Source organism: Zingiber officinale, chromosome 1A, assembly GCF_018446385.1.
Source record: "Zingiber officinale cultivar Zhangliang chromosome 1A, Zo_v1.1, whole genome shotgun sequence".
NCBI classification, from domain to species: Eukaryota; Viridiplantae; Streptophyta; class Magnoliopsida; order Zingiberales; family Zingiberaceae; genus Zingiber; species Zingiber officinale.
In genome coordinates, this window is record NC_055987.1 from 87,744,682 (window position 1) to 87,763,495 (window position 18,814).

Below are 18,814 nucleotides of genomic sequence, written 5' to 3' on the forward strand. Positions count from 1 at the left end.
CTTTTTCTTCTATGAAGTGGACTTTCTCTTAAGAGCTTTGGTTAAAAAAAAAAGGATTGTCATCTCTAATGAGGAACTACATACCAAAGAACAAGAACTATTGGCCGAGTGGGGCCTGCCTTCAACCATCACTTCTGATCACGCAACTAAAACTAGTGCTACGACAATTTCAGGAGAGCCTACTCTTGTTTCATCACCTCCATTAGAGGATACCCCTTCAGAGCCCAAAGTGCCCCTAAAGAGGAAGTGCAAGGGATGGAAACTCACTCTTGCCCCTTCCCCTAAAAGACAAGCCACTATTATCCCAGAGGATGGTGCTCCTAAAGAAGAGAGAGAGCCGTCTCCAGAGCCCATCCTATCCACTCTTTATCCGAGCCTTACATTACCTAATCATGTGCAGACTGGGGAAGGTTCCTCTTTGCCAAGTGATCCTCCAGTTTCTAGCCTTTTTCCCTCCCCTCAGGGAAGATTCCGTGGTACCATGCCCGAAGAGCTTGGTCCACCCCCTATGCTTTATTGTTTACCCTCTACCCCCAGTCCAATTTCTCCAAACTATGTTCCTCCTGTTACCTTTCCTTTTTTGTCAGGAGCTCGTTTGGTGATGCCTGGTCTGGTGCTCAAAAATTAGTTAGTGGACTCTCTCATAAAGAGCTATCAGATGAGCTTGCATACTTGCAAATTAAGGTACTATAACTTATATCACTTGTTTTTCTTTTATTTTTCTTCTATCTAAGTGATTTGTGATTGTGTCTATTATTCAAAACTGGGCCTTTAATATGCATATTGCTCAACATTTCTATGACTTGGCGCAAGAAAAGAAGCTATTAAAGCAACAAAGATCTGAGACGTCAATTACCTGGGATTCTGAACAAATAAAGGTATTATCTACTCAACTTTAAGAAGCTCAAAAACTTGCTAAGATTGAGCTTCAGAAAGCAAACAAATGGAAAACTGCTCTAGATTCCCTTAAACTCCAATTTTAAATAGAGGTAAATTTTTTGGAAACAACACAAGCACAATTGACCGAGTAGACTTAGAAGAACACACAATTATCTGATCAACTACACGCTCAAATACCGCCCATACCGTCAAGCTAGCTACCTAGGTATCAGAACTAGAGTCAAAAGTCTGAGAAGGAATCTTTAGCATCAGAGTTGAAAATCACCCAAATTAGTTTAACAACTGCTCAAGTGGAAGTAGAGATAATTCAAGTTGAGTTGGCAAACTATCGAGAAGGGGAGGAGGGTTGGTTCAAGGTAAAGAAGAAGGAGCTCTTTACAACTCAAGAATTCAATGCCCCGATTGCTGATGTCATTGTCCAAGCTCTCACTTTAGGAGCACAAGGTGCTATGGAACAACTAAAGGAGGGTGGATACTTAACTTTTGATCCTCCTGCTATCTTTCTAAACTTCGAGCGTATAACTCAAAATGCTCCGCCAGATCTTTTTCCAGAATTTACCTGATTTGTTTTGTTCTACATATTCTAAATGCTAACTTCTTAATATGACAAGTTTGTAATTTTTCTTTAACTCTAGCAAAGGTTCCTATTATGACTTAATTTCTTTATACTTAACCATGCACTCCTAATGTCATACTCGTCCAAGTCATAGACCAAACTAGGCTTACTTTAGACTAAGTGAAATACAACATGTGAGTCGAGGTGTACTCAACCCCTAAGGGCGATCATCCTATAATGCACAAAGTAAAATACAATCAACCCCTACAGATGAGTGAACCATGGTGCACTCAACTCTCCGAGATGAGCAACCTACAATACATAAAGTGAAGTACACTCAACCTCTATGGTTGAACGAACTATAATGTGTAAGTTGAAGTGTTTACTTTGAGGGTGAATGTTACGAACCGCAAATGTACAGTTACGTCGTCAGTAATAATAAAAGATATCATATCCACAGGGACTGTTGATTAAGCACTAGTCAACTTCACACAATGAATTATCTAAACAAATCTAAGATTGGTGAGAAAAGAGAGTAAGAGAAAGAGAAGAGAAAAGAGAGAGAATGGATCTTAAGAGGGATTGAGCTTAGAGGATGGTGGATGATGGATTCTAGGATTTCTGTTTCCTTGTAATGCTAGGTGATGTTATATAGATTTCTTAGTTCCTATCCTCTATGTTCATGCTCTTGTAGGAAGTTAGATTCATTACCGACTCTCCCCTGCAGTGGATAAGCCGGCATGATCTCCTACTCCATGTCCTATGCTACTGAATGGGAATGATTCATATGTTGTCCTTACACGGGCTTACTTGTCATGTGTGCCCCTCGGATAATCAACATAGAAACACACTAACACACAATAACATAGAAATAGAAATAGTGATTATGCCTGATCCCCTACTTCCTTGTGGAGATTTACTTCTCCTTTCATGGTGATATCCTAAATCGTCCTTACATGGGCATGTCTGTCACGTGCGTCCCTCGGATAATCGATCTAGGGTATCCCCCCTACAGGATTAAAAATTCTACATAACTATTTGATAAAATATGAAAAAGATATAAACAAGATTCATACACACATTATATCAAACATGAACAAGGCATCAACAAGTCATTGAATAGAAAACATGGCAAATCTACATAGTTTTACATCACCATCACATCACAAATACTTTCTATATCCTAAATCTAGAGATATATTCCATTACTAAGAAAGAACATCCCCAAAACATAAAGAAAAGTATACTTACAACCTTAGATTTGAGAAGAATGGGAAGAAGAGATGCTTGCCGATGATTCCAATGTCTTGGGGATGCCTCCTTGCTCTGGAGATGTATGGATGGCCAAGGGATGGAGGAGAATGAACCTCTAGGGTTTCCCCCTAAGGGGAGAACCCTTCCTCAAGGAGAGGGACGAAGTCCCAAACCCAAGATGAGTCAAAGAATGGAGATCTTGACCATTATATACCTCCTCCAAACTGCCCAGGAAAACTAGGAAAATAGGGGTCCGGTAAACCAGGTTTTTTACCCATTAAACCAGGTTTTCTCATGATTCACCCTGAACCAAAGTTGTAGCTCTTGAAATTATCTTCAATCGGATATTTGGATCGATCCCTGACTCCAACCGAGCCGAACGTTATGGCAGTTCAAAGTTTGGTCTGTAGTCTGGGCGGAGGTCTAGTTGAACCCGCGGTTGGGAGGTACGGCCGTGCCATTTAGCATGGGAAGACAAGTCTCTCTCTCTATTGGACCTGAAGAAAAGTTGTAGATCTTGAAGTCTGCTATGGTTTGGTATAAAGATCATCCAAAAACTCCAACCGAGCGTAAAGTTATGTCCATTTTATGATCAGTCTACAATCTGTCCAGAATTCAGCACAGCTCTGTTTTGGCGTGCACGACCCGTGTTCTTCATCACACGGCCGTGTGGAATTCACACGGACTCACACGACTCCCTCTCTGGTTGAGTCACATGGGTGTGTGGCTCACACGGCCGTGGCGTTCTTCTTCTCTGCTGAGGCCACACGGCCGTGTGGATTCACACGGTCGTGGCCTTCCTTGCCTCTGGAAAGTTGGCACGGCAGTGCCATTTGGCACGACCGTGTGCTACTTGACCATGGGGATAATGGCACGGCCGTGTGGGTCACACGGTCGTGGCCTTTCTTCACATTTGGTGCTGGCACGGTCGTGCCATTTGGCACGACCAAAGCTTGTAATGGCCACACGGTCGTGTGGCATACACGACCCAAGCTGGATTTCTTCCGGAGTTGTTCCCGTGTGCGTTTTAGCTTCATTTTCGCTCCAAATAGCATCTTATCAATCAAAACAAGCAAAGAACATATCTTCGAACAAAATAAAATGGGTATGACATTACAATGAAATAGGGTACAATAAACATAGATTATGCTAATGAAATACAAGTAGATGTGCGTCAAGACATGCATAAAAGTGTATATAATATACGCACATCAGTGAACTATAGTTCTTTAAGAATTTAACTTAACCCTATTAGCATAATGTTCTTCCTTACATATGATGAAAGAATTGCCCAGAAAACCAAGTTTACTTGGGTAAAAGTGTTAACACCTCGAGACGACTGCCTATCGATTCATCTACCTCTTCAAGCCTTACGCTAACAACATGTGTGTGTATGTCATTGGCAACACACCACTCTTTTCTCTTTCCACCACTTTAACTTTCTCATCGTATGGCGTACATTTGATCCCATTTTTATCACTGTTATGATCTGACAGTCCCTTTCGGAAAACCTTTTCAGCAAGCTCTTATAAACATTTTCACGGAAAAACCCTAAGAACTTTTTCCCTCCCATCCTTATCTTCTTCATTTTTGCCACATCTTTCTATTACTTCTCCTCTCTAGCGCAAACAACTCACTTCTCTAAAGATGGAGGAAGAGAATGAATGGTACACGCAATGTGTTTCCCGCTTCCATCTCGACAAATCTTACCATTTGCAAGTCAATTTTGGCATTCCTACTGACATTGTGGTTCCTACTCCTGAAGATCGTCCTCATCATCCACGTCCAAGAAGTGTCACTATTTTTTCAACACAAGTCGAGTCTAGTCTTCGCTTCCCCCTTTCTCCTTTCTTTGTCATAGTCAGCCGCTATCAGCATCCCTTTAAACCAATTTATTCTCCAATCCTTCAAGATCCTAAGTGGTTTTATTATTGTCTATCTTTTATTCCGTATTCCCTTATCGCCCCTTCTATTCCACTATTACTATCTTTCCTATTCCATGGAAAACGGTTTATTTAAATTTCAATCTCACTCAAAAGTAATCTTGTTTAACTGAATACCAGCTTAAGATAAATGGACAAGTGGCTATTTCTTTATTTGCCTCCCATCTCCACCTCCTTATCCCATGACTTGGCAACAAGATCTTCCTCCTATCCCCAATTTAGGGAACCTTCAAACAAACTCCACTTTGGTTAGAGCTATAGATTACCTTAAAGGCCTGAAATTCAACTTGCCCAAGCTAACTGTGGAAGGTCTATTGTATATTTTTAGACTTTCTGCGGTCGACCTTGAGATGAGTACTTCATTTGCTAAGAAGTAATCTTCCTCCCATTTTCAATTTGTTAATTCTAACAATTCGTTGTGTTGTTGCAGCTGCGGCTATCACCGCATCCCTTCTCTTTAAAAAACCTAAAATAGTAAAAGAGACCCTGGACTAGATAGGCGAGAGTTTATTAAGGGAACGTCAACAAGAGCATGCTTCCTCCTCTTTTGTTTCACTCCCTCCTACTCCAAAACCTGCCTCTAGCTCTTCTGACTCAGAGGCTCTCTTGTAGTCAACAGTCGGTAATCTCATTCTTCCATAGTGCAACTACCAGAGCTCCCCTCCACTAATCAGGCTTCCTCTAATGTGCCAGAGGATCTTTTTGCTAAAGGGTAAGAAACCGCACTCCCGGTACATCATCGATATAATCTCAAGCTTGCTATGATGTGACTAGGGAGATTAATATCTACATCTTGCAGCTGACGCAAGCCTTTGAACCAATCGAACTGAGTACGAGGGTGCCCGAGGATTTCCTAGGGCCAGTTGTGGGGACTTCAGGACTGGCAATTCCCGAACTCCTGAATTTACAGACGCTTCCTCCATCCCCACCAGCTTTAATGGGTGGGGTTCTAGTACCTTTTTTTCAAGAACTTAACCCCCGGGTTGCCAAGTGACCGCGTTCTAGTATAAAGCCAACTAAAATGTCTGCGGCTACTTAGCCCTCAGCTCTTACTACTTCCCCAAGGATCCCTAATTTGTCTTAGGTAGTTTCCGAGTCCCCTAGTGCTCCTATTCCTCATTGTCGCTTCAGGCAGTCCTATACATTGCCATCCAAGCAAGGACAAGAGAACTTTTCTACTTTTGGCATACTACAAGTGAAAAGGTTCTTTAACCGAATCATGGTTACATTTTTATCAGCAAATGCGAGGAGTTTCAACATTAGCATATGTCGATGAACATGCTCGCTATGCCCTTGTGGTAAGCTCCCTATTAATTCCTTTAGTAAATTACCAAAACAAATCATAACCTTCCTTTTTCTCCTTCTAGTTTTATTCTTCAAGCATGCATCTGAGCCAGCTAGTGGTGGATTTAGAGAATTCTAACAAGACTTTAAAAGACCATGTGAAAGAGTTGGAATCTACTTCCGTCACCACCAGTGACTTGCAGAAAAAGGTAGCAAAGCAATCTCTGATCATTTTGAATATGGAGGAGGCCTTGTGAGCCAATAGACACTTGTTGGAATCACTACGCTTTGATAATCAGAAGTTAGAGATATTATTGCAAGGTCGTGACCTGCACTTCAAGTGGAAAGGGCTTTAAGGGATGAGTTCTTGTGAAATGAATTAGATGCTGCGAAGGCTGAAGCTAACCTGGCTCACACTGTATTATCATCCTACCATGCCAGGGAAGAAGAAAGAGTTAATGTAGGGAGAAAAGCCTACCTTAATTCTATTGATTTCCAAGATGAACTAGCCACTAGATTTGTTAAGACATTAAATTTTGTGGCAAATGGTCCCGTCCAGCAACAGCGTAAGGGAGACTATTTATCAAAGCTCCCATTCATAGATCAAGAACAACTCCTCGAGGGGCTCCCAAAAGATATCATGGGCAAGTTTGACTAGGGCCTTTGTGCCTCCTATTATGTAACTATAGGCATTTAGGTGACTACAGGCATTCATTCAAGGAAATTCAAAACTTAATTTTTGAACTATATATTAAATAGTGTCAGATAGCACATGTTTCATTTATATATCCTTGTGATCTTCAGAACCATCAATATACTCCAATTTGCCTCATGTACTACCTGAATAAATAATCTCGGACAAAATACCTTAATTATGAAGTATATCATATAAAGAATCTTCGGACAAAAGGGACAACTTAGGTAATTCAAGTCAAGCAAGGACAACTTCTTCATAATGGATTTTCTTCCTAATGGGTTTTCATCCTAAATAATGAGTTGATCGGCTGATCCCTACCGATCAAAATTGGTAGACCGAATATGTACACATAAGTAATTAATGAATTCCCGGACTAAGTAAATGAATCGGTCGGACCTGTGGTGTCGATCAGAATAAACAAACTAGATATTTATGAGCAATTCGTGATAATCCCTCAAGCTGAATAATGAAACACTCGAACGAAGCCAAGAGAAATAGGTAGACCAAATATATGCACAAGCAATTAATGAATTTCCTGACTGAGTAAATGAATCGGTTGGACCTGTGGTGTCGAGTGGAATAAGATTGACCATTTATAACTTCCAGGTATTATAATCCACTTGACCTACATAGAGTTTAAAGTCGAGTTCGACTATTGAAGGTTTAACGTCGAGTTCAATGGAATATAATCTGAAGTCGAGTTTGACTATTGAAGGTTTAATGTCGAGTTCGACGGAATATGGTTTAAAGTCAATTTTGACTGTTGAGAGTATGACGTCAAGTTCGACAAAATATGGTTTAATGTCGAGTTTGACTATTAAGAGTTTCAACTATTGAAGGTTTAACGTCGAGTTTGACAAAATATGGTTTAAAGTCAAGTTTGACTATTGAGAGTTTAACGTTGAGTTCAATGGAATATGATTTAAAGTCAAGTTCGACTATTGAGAGTTTAACATCGTGTTCAATGATATATGATTTAAAGTCGAGTTTGACTATTGAGTGTTTAATGTCGAATTCGATGGCATATGGTTTAAAGTTGAGTTTGACTATTGAGAATAAACTCGATTGCTTGGATAAGATGGCCTACACTTTTCATTGAATGTATAGAGTATAAAACAAAATACAAGAATAAGTGCCAGACATACTTGTTAAGTCCTATAAGGTTGGAGATGGTTTGCACTCCAAGGTAGTTCGAGATTCCTCCCATCTACATCTTGGAGGTAATAAGAGCCTGAGGTGAATTTTTACACCACTTTGTATGACACTCCTCACTGCGGCTCCAGTTTGATAACATATCCGACTGGCTTAATATGTTTCCAAACGAATTCACCCACCTGAAAGAATCTAGGAATAACACTTTTGTTGTAATTTGGCTTCATCCTTTGACAATATGATATAAGCCAAGTAGCTACTGATGTGCGTACATTGTATACACTTGTTAAACATGTTTTGACACACATTCACATACTTTATACATGCTTTATCTATGCACTTTCGTACTTCCAGCTTTCCTTTTGAGCATATTTACTCTCTTTGTTCGGAGATATTCTTTTGTTCATTTTTTGTACACAGGAGTCGAATTTGGTGAAGGATACGTGTTCGAGGCCAAATCTGCAAGAAAAGCAATGGAGGAAGGCATTGTACCTGAACTCCACACGGACTTGACATGGGGGTTTGCCCAGGCCGTGTGGAGATGAGAGGCCATGTAGCTGTAGCAGAGAAGGGAAATGGCCTGGCCGTATGAACCTCACACGGTCATGCCAAGTTTTGAAGCCCAATGAAGTCTAGGTCATGTACACCACACGACCATGTAAGTTCTCCAGAGACCAGAGAAGCCTCGGTCGTGTACCTTACACGGTCGTGTGAGGTTTCCAGTGAGCAAGAGAGTGCTGGCCGTGTGCACCACACGGTCGTGTCGGGTTTCCAGAGGCGAAGGTAGTACAGGCCATGTAGATCTACACGACCATGCAAGGGGATCATTGGTAGAGGCAAGTTACGGTCGTGTACCTCACACGACCATGTGAAGTTGGCAGAGAAGAGAATGGAGCAGGCCGTGTGAACCTCACACGGTCGTGCTTCTAGGCCGTGTGGCACCCAAACCCCTTTTCTATATAAGGCTTCCTTCATAAATTGAAAGGGGACCTTCTCCCCTTTGGGAGAAAGAAAGATTTGGCCGATTTCCCTCCATCTTGGAGGGATTTTCCGGCGATTCTAGGGAGGATCTTCACCGATTCGACTCCAAGATCGAGGGATTGGATCCGAAAACCATTCTTCTCTGTAGATAAGTTTTCTTTCTCTCCTTTCTTAGATTTGAGAGATTAAGAATGCTTGTAATCTTTGTTTCTTTCGGATTCTTTCTTCGATTTATGGAGTAGATCTCTTGTTATAGGATGGAGGGAGTATTTGTAAGGAAATCTTGATGTAAAACTCTTATGGATATGCCAATTTCCCATTTTTATGATTTTGTCCTGTTTTGTATCTATTTGATCTTGTGTGGAATGCTGTAATTGTGCCTAATTACCATGCTTGATTGAGGGTTTGGATATCTTGTGGATCTTGTAGAGGTAATTCCTCATTCGATTTTTTGAGGGATCTTCGTGACAGGAACATGCCCGTGTAAGGACGTTTGAGGGAGGATCTTGAAGGTGAAATAGGGTCATTCAAGGGGTAGGATAGATTTATACATTAATCTTTATACCTAGATGGGTTTGATTAGAGATGAATTGTTATGTTGATTATCCGAGGGGCGCACGTGACAGGCAAGCCCGTGTAAGGACAACATAGGTTCATCCCTATTTGATCACATTTAGGTGTAGATTTCAGTCCTAGGTCGGTTGTCTATTGCAAGAGAGAACCGACAACCTTCTACAAATGATGGACAATTGAGGAATGAGATTTAGGTAGATCATTTACATTGAGTAACCTTATAAAGAAACCAAAACTCCTAGAACATCCCTTATCATTGCCCTTATTCTTGTTTCCTAACATTTCCTTTGCATCTTTACCTTTGGTAGATTTACTTTGTACTTGTTAACTCATTGAATTGTTGTTTAGCTAACTGGCTTTGATATATTCTTAGTGCTTATTCCAGTCCCTGTGGATACGATAATCATTTATATTACTTGCGATATTTCTGTACACTTGCGGAGGTCAACAAGTTTTTGGCGCCGTTGCTGGAGACTGCGCTATAACTTTTCTTTTCATTTGCATAGTTGTAACTAACTTTTAGAATTATGTTTTCATAACTTTTTCTAGTATTCTTTGCTACATCTTGTTTCTTTTGTAATTCTAATTCTACACTTTTTAATTCTTAACATTCTAACCTAACTTTTCTCTGTTTTTCTTGTCTTTAATTCAATTTCATTCTTCTTTCTTTTCTTTTGAACATATCTTGCTATCTTGTTCTTGTATATGCGAAGGTCTAACTTTGCAGGAGAACTTCTTCCTCTAGACCCTGAGATAGACAGAACATTTCATAGAAGAAAAATTCTGCAAAGACAACAAGAAGAACAAGAACAATGCCCACACCATGGTTTGGAAAGGTGGTTAATGCTACATACAACCACCTGGGATTATCAAGGGACTGCGCTTCAAGCAAGTGGACTCTGAATCTTTATTTAAAGCTTGGGATAGATACAATAGTATGCTCAGACAATGCCCACACCATGGTTTAGAAAGGTGGTTAGTGCTACATACATTTTATAACAGCATTAATTATCATATAAAAGTGTCCCTTGATTCAGCTGCTGGAGGGGCACTTATGAATAAGAGTTTGGATGAAGCCGAAGAGATAATAGAAAGTGTAGCACAAAACCACCATCAATGGGCTAATGAAAGAAATGGTGGCTATTCTTGTATGAACCCAACAACAAAAGCATCAGAAAAATTTGATGTTGATGCACTGACCTTATTGGCTGCAAAATTAGATGCTCTTACAAAAAGGTTTGAGAATATGGGAGCTAGCTCAAGTACGGTCAATGTCATTGTGTCTTCTTGTGAAGTATGTGGAAGTTCTGAACATTCAAATGACTCATATCCATTAGGAGCTATCACTACACAAATCAATCAATTAGAGCAATGTGATGCAATCATGGGTTTCAATCAAAGGCAGAACAACCCATACTCAAATACCTACAACCCTGGATGGATAAGTCATCCAAATTTTTTCTATAGAAATAATCAAGATCAAGGACCATCCTTGGGGGGCAAGGCCTAATTTTTAAATCGGGCAGTAAAATTTTCAGCAGCAATCTTCTCAAGGCTTTCCTATGTCTAAAATTGAAAAGATGTTTGAAGATATTATGTCCACTCAGAATAAAATGAAACAAGACATTTAAAGCTCACTCAGAGAATGGATAATTCTGATAGCATCAAAAGATCTTGGAAAGTCAGATTACCCAACTACCTTCCTCATCTTCTAGAGCACCAGGACAATTACCTGGCAAACCTGATGTCAATTCCATGGAGCACCGCAACAGAATTGAGCTTAGGAGCGGATGGACCTTGGGAGATCCCCAAGGGACTACTCCTAAAGGGATGCACACTGAAGAAGAGCTCTCTCCTCCAACACCAAATCAGATTCAAGATAATGAGGAGATTACCACTAAGGTTGAAGAGACCCTTCCACTTAACCATCAAAGTATAGCAGTCCCTTTTCCTAAAAGACTTATTATGTTAAAGAAGGATGAAGAGTTTGATAAATTCTTGGAGAAGGTAAAAGAAATATGTGTTGAAGTACCACTCATTGATGCAATCCTTCAAATGCCCAAGTTTTCCAAATTCCTAAAAGACATCATGTCAAACAAGAGAAGGAAGGGAGACATAGAGACCATTGCACTTACAGAGGAATGCAGCGCTCTTTTTGAAAAGAACACTTCTCCAAAGTTGAAAGACCCCGGAAGCTTTTATATTCCTTGCAATATAGAAACTGAATTTATTGAGAAAGCTTTTTGTGATTTGGGGGCAAGTGTTAGCCTCATTCCTTATTCTATTTGTAATAAATTAGGTCTCAAAAACTTTAAACTTACTACTATGGCACTACAACTTGCTGATCACTCCTGTAGGTACCCTATGGGTATCGTTGAAGATGTGCCGGTAGAAGTAGGTGGGAGTATAATTCCCACCGATTTTGTTGTGTTAGACATGGAGGAGGACCCAAAAATCCCTATCATATTGGGAAGACCATTCCTTGCTACAACAGGAGCTATCATAGATGTTAAGAATCATAAACTTTCTTTGGTAATCGATAAGGAACGGTTGGAATATGATTTATCTAAAGCCTCTAACCATGTCTCTTCTCTCTTAAATGCTTATAGCAGGGCAAATATTTATAAATTGGAGGAATGGATTTTCCATCCTCATGGGAGGCCACCAAATGAAGAAAATTTTGTGGCGGAAGATGTTGTGAGGAGACCTCCCAACAAAAATGACAAATATGTCTACCCTCCAAGGGCAAGAAAAAGAGAGGAGCAATCAAGATTGGTTGATCTTATTCTGATCAACTCCAAAATCTTGTTTCCTTTGTTTGATAGGCTGGGGATCAGGGTATACATGGAGTTTGTGCTCTATAACTGTCAGAAATATGCCCGTCATCTCCCTGGGCATCCAAGCAAACACGTCACTGTACGTGTTAGACATTTCACCAGATCAACCTTGAGCTCTAGGTCTAAGTCAACTGCTATATGGGTAGTGGCTTCTGGCTGACCAGTCTGTATTTGCAATTCTTCCTTCTCTTCATATGCCAGAACAGGTGGCTTTTCTTGGATGATGTTGGCATCCATCCTTTGAACTTTCTGGGTGGCATTGTCCTCCGTCCTCTTTATTTCCACAGAGCACCTATGTGCTACAAGTTGATCACCTTTAACCTCCCCAACTTGATCATCAACAAGGAATTTTATCTTTTGGAAGAAAGTTGAGACGACCACCCAAAATTCATTTATGGTCGGCTGGCCCAAGATGACATTATAAGTGGAGGGAGCATCCATGACGATGAAAACTAATCGACGCATCCTTATTAGGGGCTCCTCCCTAAAAGATATAGCTAGCTTTATTTGGTCGAGTGGCTGAACCTCATTACCTGTGAACCCGTACAGAGGGGTCACCATAAGTTATAGCTCGCTCAGGTCTATCTGCAACTACTCAAAAGCTAGTTTGAAGATAATATCAACAAAGTTACTAGTATCAATGAAAATGCGAGAAATATTGTAATTGACCATAACAGCCTTAATTATTAGTGCATCATCAAGGAGTACCTCTACCCCCTCTAGATCTTGGTGTTAGAGTGTATACTAAAATTCTAGTTTTTTGTATAAACGTATAAGAATCACATAGGTCAAAAGTCTACATATATATGCTAAGTGTAGTTGTTCAATTAATCTATATTGTAGATAACATGGTGTGTGGTGTCATACACAGAACATCATGTTATCAGTTCTTTATTAATTATAAACAATTGTTCATGACTAACATGGTTAGGAACAAACCATTGGAATAGTCGTAGTGTAATTTGGTATTAGTTTATCTTAACTATAAAATTACACTAGTACACTCTGAGTGTATTGAGCAAGATAATTTAAGGTAAGTTTTTTTTACACTAACTTAATAAAAGAACAACACCTTAGTTATTATGGAAGTGTGTGCTCTTAATCCTAATATAATAACAAGCACATATATTTAGTATTTATTTCTTTGACTTATCAAAGGGTGAGATTTAGATCAATAAATCAATATGCCCGATAAGTTGGGAAATGATATTACTTATAGTATGTGTTGTTGATTATAGAAGGAAACTGTGTCCTAGTAATCTAGGTTGATAATATCCCCAAGAGGAGCTCATAAGGATTGTCATGTTAAACCCTGTAGGTGGATTTAGTCTGACATGATGATAAGGTTGAGTGGTACTACTCTTGGACTAAGATATTAATTAAAATGAGCTGTTAGTAACTCAATTAATTAGTGGACATCCAACATCTTAAACACAGGGAGATTAACACACTCATAATAAGAAGGAACCCAAAATGTAATTTGAGATTGGTGCGGTAGTTCAATAATAATTCTTTAGCGGTATGAATTATTATTAATGAAATTAAGTTGGGTGTTCAGGGCGAACACAGGAAGCTTAATTTCATCGGGAGACCAAAACCAATTCCTCCTCTCGGTCCCTATCGTAGCCTCTTATTTATAAAATATTATATCCACCCTTACCGACCTTCTTACCCATCCTAATGGGGCCGGCCAAGCAAGCTTGGAACCCAAGCTTGGGTCGGCCAAGTAAATAGGATGAACCAAGATTGTGTGGTCGACCCTAGCTTGAATCCAAGCTTGGTGTGGCTAGCCACACCACCTTAAAAAGGGTTTTATTTTTATTTAAAATCTTTTTTTAATGTGGATATCATGGTTTTAAAAGAGATTTTAAAATTTAAATCTTTCCTTTTATAACTTTCTACAAAAGATTAAGAAAAGATTTGATATCTGTCCTTATTTGTAGATTGAAAGGAAGATTTTAATTTTGATAAAACTTTCCTTTTTTGTAACCATGTTCATGATTTAAAAAGAGAGTTTTAAAATTAAATATTTTATTTTATAAGTTTCTACAAAAGATTAAGAAAAGATTTAATATCTTTCCTTATTTGTAGATTGAAAGGAAGATTTTAATTTTAGAAAAAACTTTTCTTATGGAAATCATCCACATATTTTAATAGAGAGATTTTAATTTATAAAATTCCATTTATAACCAACCATGAAGAGAAAAATTATTAGAGACATTTTTATTAAAATTTCCAGAAACAAATTAGGAATTTTTAATTCTTGTGTTATTAAAACTTTCCATGTTTGGAGCTTGAAGGTGGTCGGCCACTTGATTCATGAAAAGGAAATTGTTTTTAATCAATTAAATTTTCCTTTTTATGGCAAAGAAATTAAGGAAGGTTTTATTTAAATTTTCCTTATTTGCCAAGACTAAGGAATATAAAAGAGGGGGTAGGGGTGCCTTCATGAGACACAACTCTATTCTATTTTCCTCCCTCTCTTCCTTGGTGGTGGTTGGCCCTTGCTTCTTGCTCTTCTCCTTTTCTCTTCCTCCTTTGTGGCGGCGGCATCAACACAAGAGGAGTCCTTGGTGATCGGTTCTAGCTAGGAGAAGAAGAAGAGAAAGGAGGCTTTGTTTCTAGCATCCCTTGGAGCTTGGTGGTGGTGGCCGAACCTCACATCTCTTGGAGTTTTTGTGGTGGTCGAAACTAGCTTGGAGAAGAAGGAGCTTGGGTGGTTCTCGTCTCGGTAGATCGTTGCCCACACGACGTCCGAGATAAGAAGAGGAATATGGTAGAAGATCAAGAGGTCGTTGCATACAAAGAAAGGTATAACTAGTAATTATTTTTCGCATCATGCTAGTTTTTCTTTGTTTTTTCGAATTTGTGATTCGATTGTTCCTTTTGGTTAAAGCTAATGTTATTTTAGAAAATTAAATATTGAATTTCTATAAAAGGCTTTATCGAGGTAGTGGTGGATGATCCCATACCCAAGAAGGCCAAGTGCCTCGCCATGTTTGACTAGGGAGCCAATTTTAGAAATAAATATTTAATCAACTTTATAACATGGGTCAGACTTGGATCAATTGTGTTAAGTTCTGCTTGCAATCTAGGTCTAACCATTAAGAACAGATAAGTTAAATTTGGAATCAATAATGTTAAGTTCCGTTTGCGATTCCGAATTTAATTTCTAAAGAACACAATAGGTTGTTAGGAAAGGTTCAACACTTATACAAAATTTTTGTACAGTGGAACCGGTACGATCTTCCTAGGACCAACCAACAATTGGTATCAGAGCTAGGGTTTGCCTCTGTGTCTTTGATTTTTAGTTTAATTATGCACATGTCATACATAATTTAGGCAGGATAATAGTAAGATGTGGTAACTTTGTGGTTGCAGGCTCCAACTATTATGACTTATAGATATTGTGTGTGATTGGACCCTTGGACATGTCAAGGGCATTTTATTGTGTGTTTATGATTGTAATATTAATTACAGTAGGAGTTGTATTAGTTATTAGGATTTTACATTTTTGTTTCGATCTAGATTACATGTACATTCCTTTATGGAATATAGGATCGATATATGTAAAATTCTATTTTTTTCACTGATCGTATCCTTGCGAGGCGTGGTACTATTGGAGGACCAGAAGCGCAGCAGAAAAGGAAGCTCGATGGACCCGATGGCATGAACCCTAGGGCTAGCAACATGCGAAGGACAGTGATGGAAAAGCCGATAATAGTTGGAAAATTAATTTCTATATTTATTACTTTTTTTTACTGTGATGTGTGTGTGCATGTGATGTGTGCTTGCTAGGTTAAAATATTCCTCACCTTAAATAACTAAGTGGGAGAGGGATTTTTAAATAAATTCCACGGTCTCCATTACTGGTTTGTAAGTGATGCAAACAAACTTATGTGTTGGCTCTGAGTGCCTTCCTCCATATCGGATGAGTTTGTTTGTGGATCACTAGATCAACTTCCATTTTGTATGGCTATAGGAAATTAATTAGGAGCGTGTGATCTTCCCCATCAGAAGGGACACAATCTTATTTAATGGACTAAGTGTCAAGTGATGGTATACACTTAGACACATTTAATAGTATCCTCCCCATCGGAGTCACTGCTATTATTTGTGTGACCAAAGGAAAACCAACTATTAATTTGTCATAAAGATAGGTTGACAAGATAATAAAATTAAAAACCCCCTCTTACAAATGTTGAGATTTTGTATACGTCCACACTATCGTAGCATACAAAATTCACGGTGTTTGAGGTAATTTTATTTGTCAAGTTGACAAGATAATAAAATTAATGGGTAAAACCCCTCTTACAAATGTTTGGATTTGTATACGTCCACACTATCGTGGCATACAAATTCACGGTGTTTGAGGTAATTTTATTTGTCATAAAGATAAGTTGACAAGGTTATTAATGGGTAAAACTCTCCTCTTACAAATGTTTGATTTTGTATACGTCAACACTATCGTGGCATGCAAAATTCATTGTGTTTGAGGTGTTGGTGAATTTAAATGATATTGTTTTGAGGAATCATTATTATTTTTAAATTCAAAGTTTTTGACCAAATATTTGATTAAAGAAAGATCAACTATTAATTTTATTTGTCATAAAGTTAGGTTGACAATAGGAATAAAATTAATGGATAAAATCTCCTCTTTGATTTTGTATACGTCCACACTATCGTGACATACAAAATTTACAGGGATTTTAAGGTGTTGGTCTTGACCAAATATTTTTGTGATTCTTAGGATTTCATATGTTTGTCAATCCTCTAACTGTTATACTATAGAATAGACTTAGTAGTCCCAATTAAGATTGGAAACAAAACTTGGACTCTAAGATGGGTTGTCCTCTCAGAAATAAGAACAATATAGGGGTATTTTATTCATTAGTTGTTGAAACATATTTAGTGATATTATCTACCGGTACCTGGTGTGTAGATACAGGAGCCACTGATCATGTCTGCAATTTATTACAGGGGTTCCAGGAAACCTAACAACTATATAAAAGGGAAAATACCATCTACATGGGCACTGCTGCAAAAGTAGCAGCTATTGCAGTGGGAGATGTTTATCCTCCGATAGGAATAAAACATGGATAAATTATCTTTACGTACCTAGTTTAGAAAGAACTAGTTTTCAGTTTCTAAACTATTCAAAGAACTTGATATTCTGCCTCTTTTAATAACAAAGTTGTTATCAAGAAAAAGAGGGAAGTTATCTGTTCTGGTACGTTGGTTGACAATTTATAAACTCCCACAATGCAACAAATGGAAATTAATAACATATCTTATCTTCTAACTCTAATAAGAGAAAGCAACCTTCGAAAATGAACCAATTATATCTTTGGCATCTAAGGCTTGGTTATATTAACTTGAGTAGGATTCCAAGGATAATAGCCGATGAACTTTTGGATTCATTGGTAGTGGAAATCTTTCCAACCTGCGAATCTTACTTGGAAAGAAAAATAACCAAGAAGCTTTTTAAGTCTAAGGGGTATAGAGCCAAAGATGTGTTGAAATTGGTTCATTTTGATTTGTGTGGATCTATGACTATCCTAGTAAGAGGTGGATTTGAATATTTCATCTATTTTATAGACAACTATTCAAGATATGGATACATTTACTAGATGCGCCGCAAGTCTGAGTGCTTTGATAAATTTAAAGAGTACAAGGCTGATGTGGAGAAACGTCATGGTAAAAGTATCAAGACACTACGGTCTGATCGTGGTGGTGAATACCTCTTAGGAGAGTTTAGGAATTACTTATCAGAGGCCAGGATTCAATCTCAATTATCTGCACCTGGTACACCCCAACAGAATGGTGTAGCAGAACGAAGGAATATGACTCTTATGGAAATGGTTAGATCGATGATGAGTTATTCGGAATTACTAAATTCGTTTTGAGGATATACTCTGGAAACGAAAGTGAACATAGTACCTTTTAAGTCAGAACTCCCTACTCACATAGAATTACAGAATAGGTGTAAGCCTATTTTGAAGCATATTCAGATTCGGGGTAGTCCAGCACATGTACTGAAGGGAGACACTGATAAAGTTAGATAGGAGTTCACTTGTTTGTGGGTTATCCTAGAGATATGAAAGAAGGTTTATAGTCCTAAAAATCAGAAGGTCATTATAAGCACCAATGCCAGATTTTTAGAAGAGGACTATGAAATAAACCACAAGCCTATAAGTAAATTTGTTCTTAAATAATAAAGGACATGTCTAATCTAGTACCAATTGTACAAGATGAAATATCACAAAAAACTGCAACACGTATCACAAATGATACACAATTGCACAAAGTGCCTCATCATAGTGGGAGGGTTATTAGGCAACCTAAAAGATTCATGTTTTGGGAGAGTCTTTGGACTTGATCCCTAGTGAACATGAACCTGATCCCCGGACATATGACGAAGCACTCCAAGATAAAGATGCAACATCTTGGCAAAGATCAATGACTACATAATTAGAATATATGTATTCTAATAAATTTTGGGAGCTTATAGAATCTTCAAATGGTGTAAAAGTCATTGGGTGAAAATAGGTCTACAATAGAAAAAGAATGATAGACGGGAAGGTGAAAACTTTCAAAGCAAGGCTTGTTGAAAAAGGGAAATTTTTTTACCGGTAGC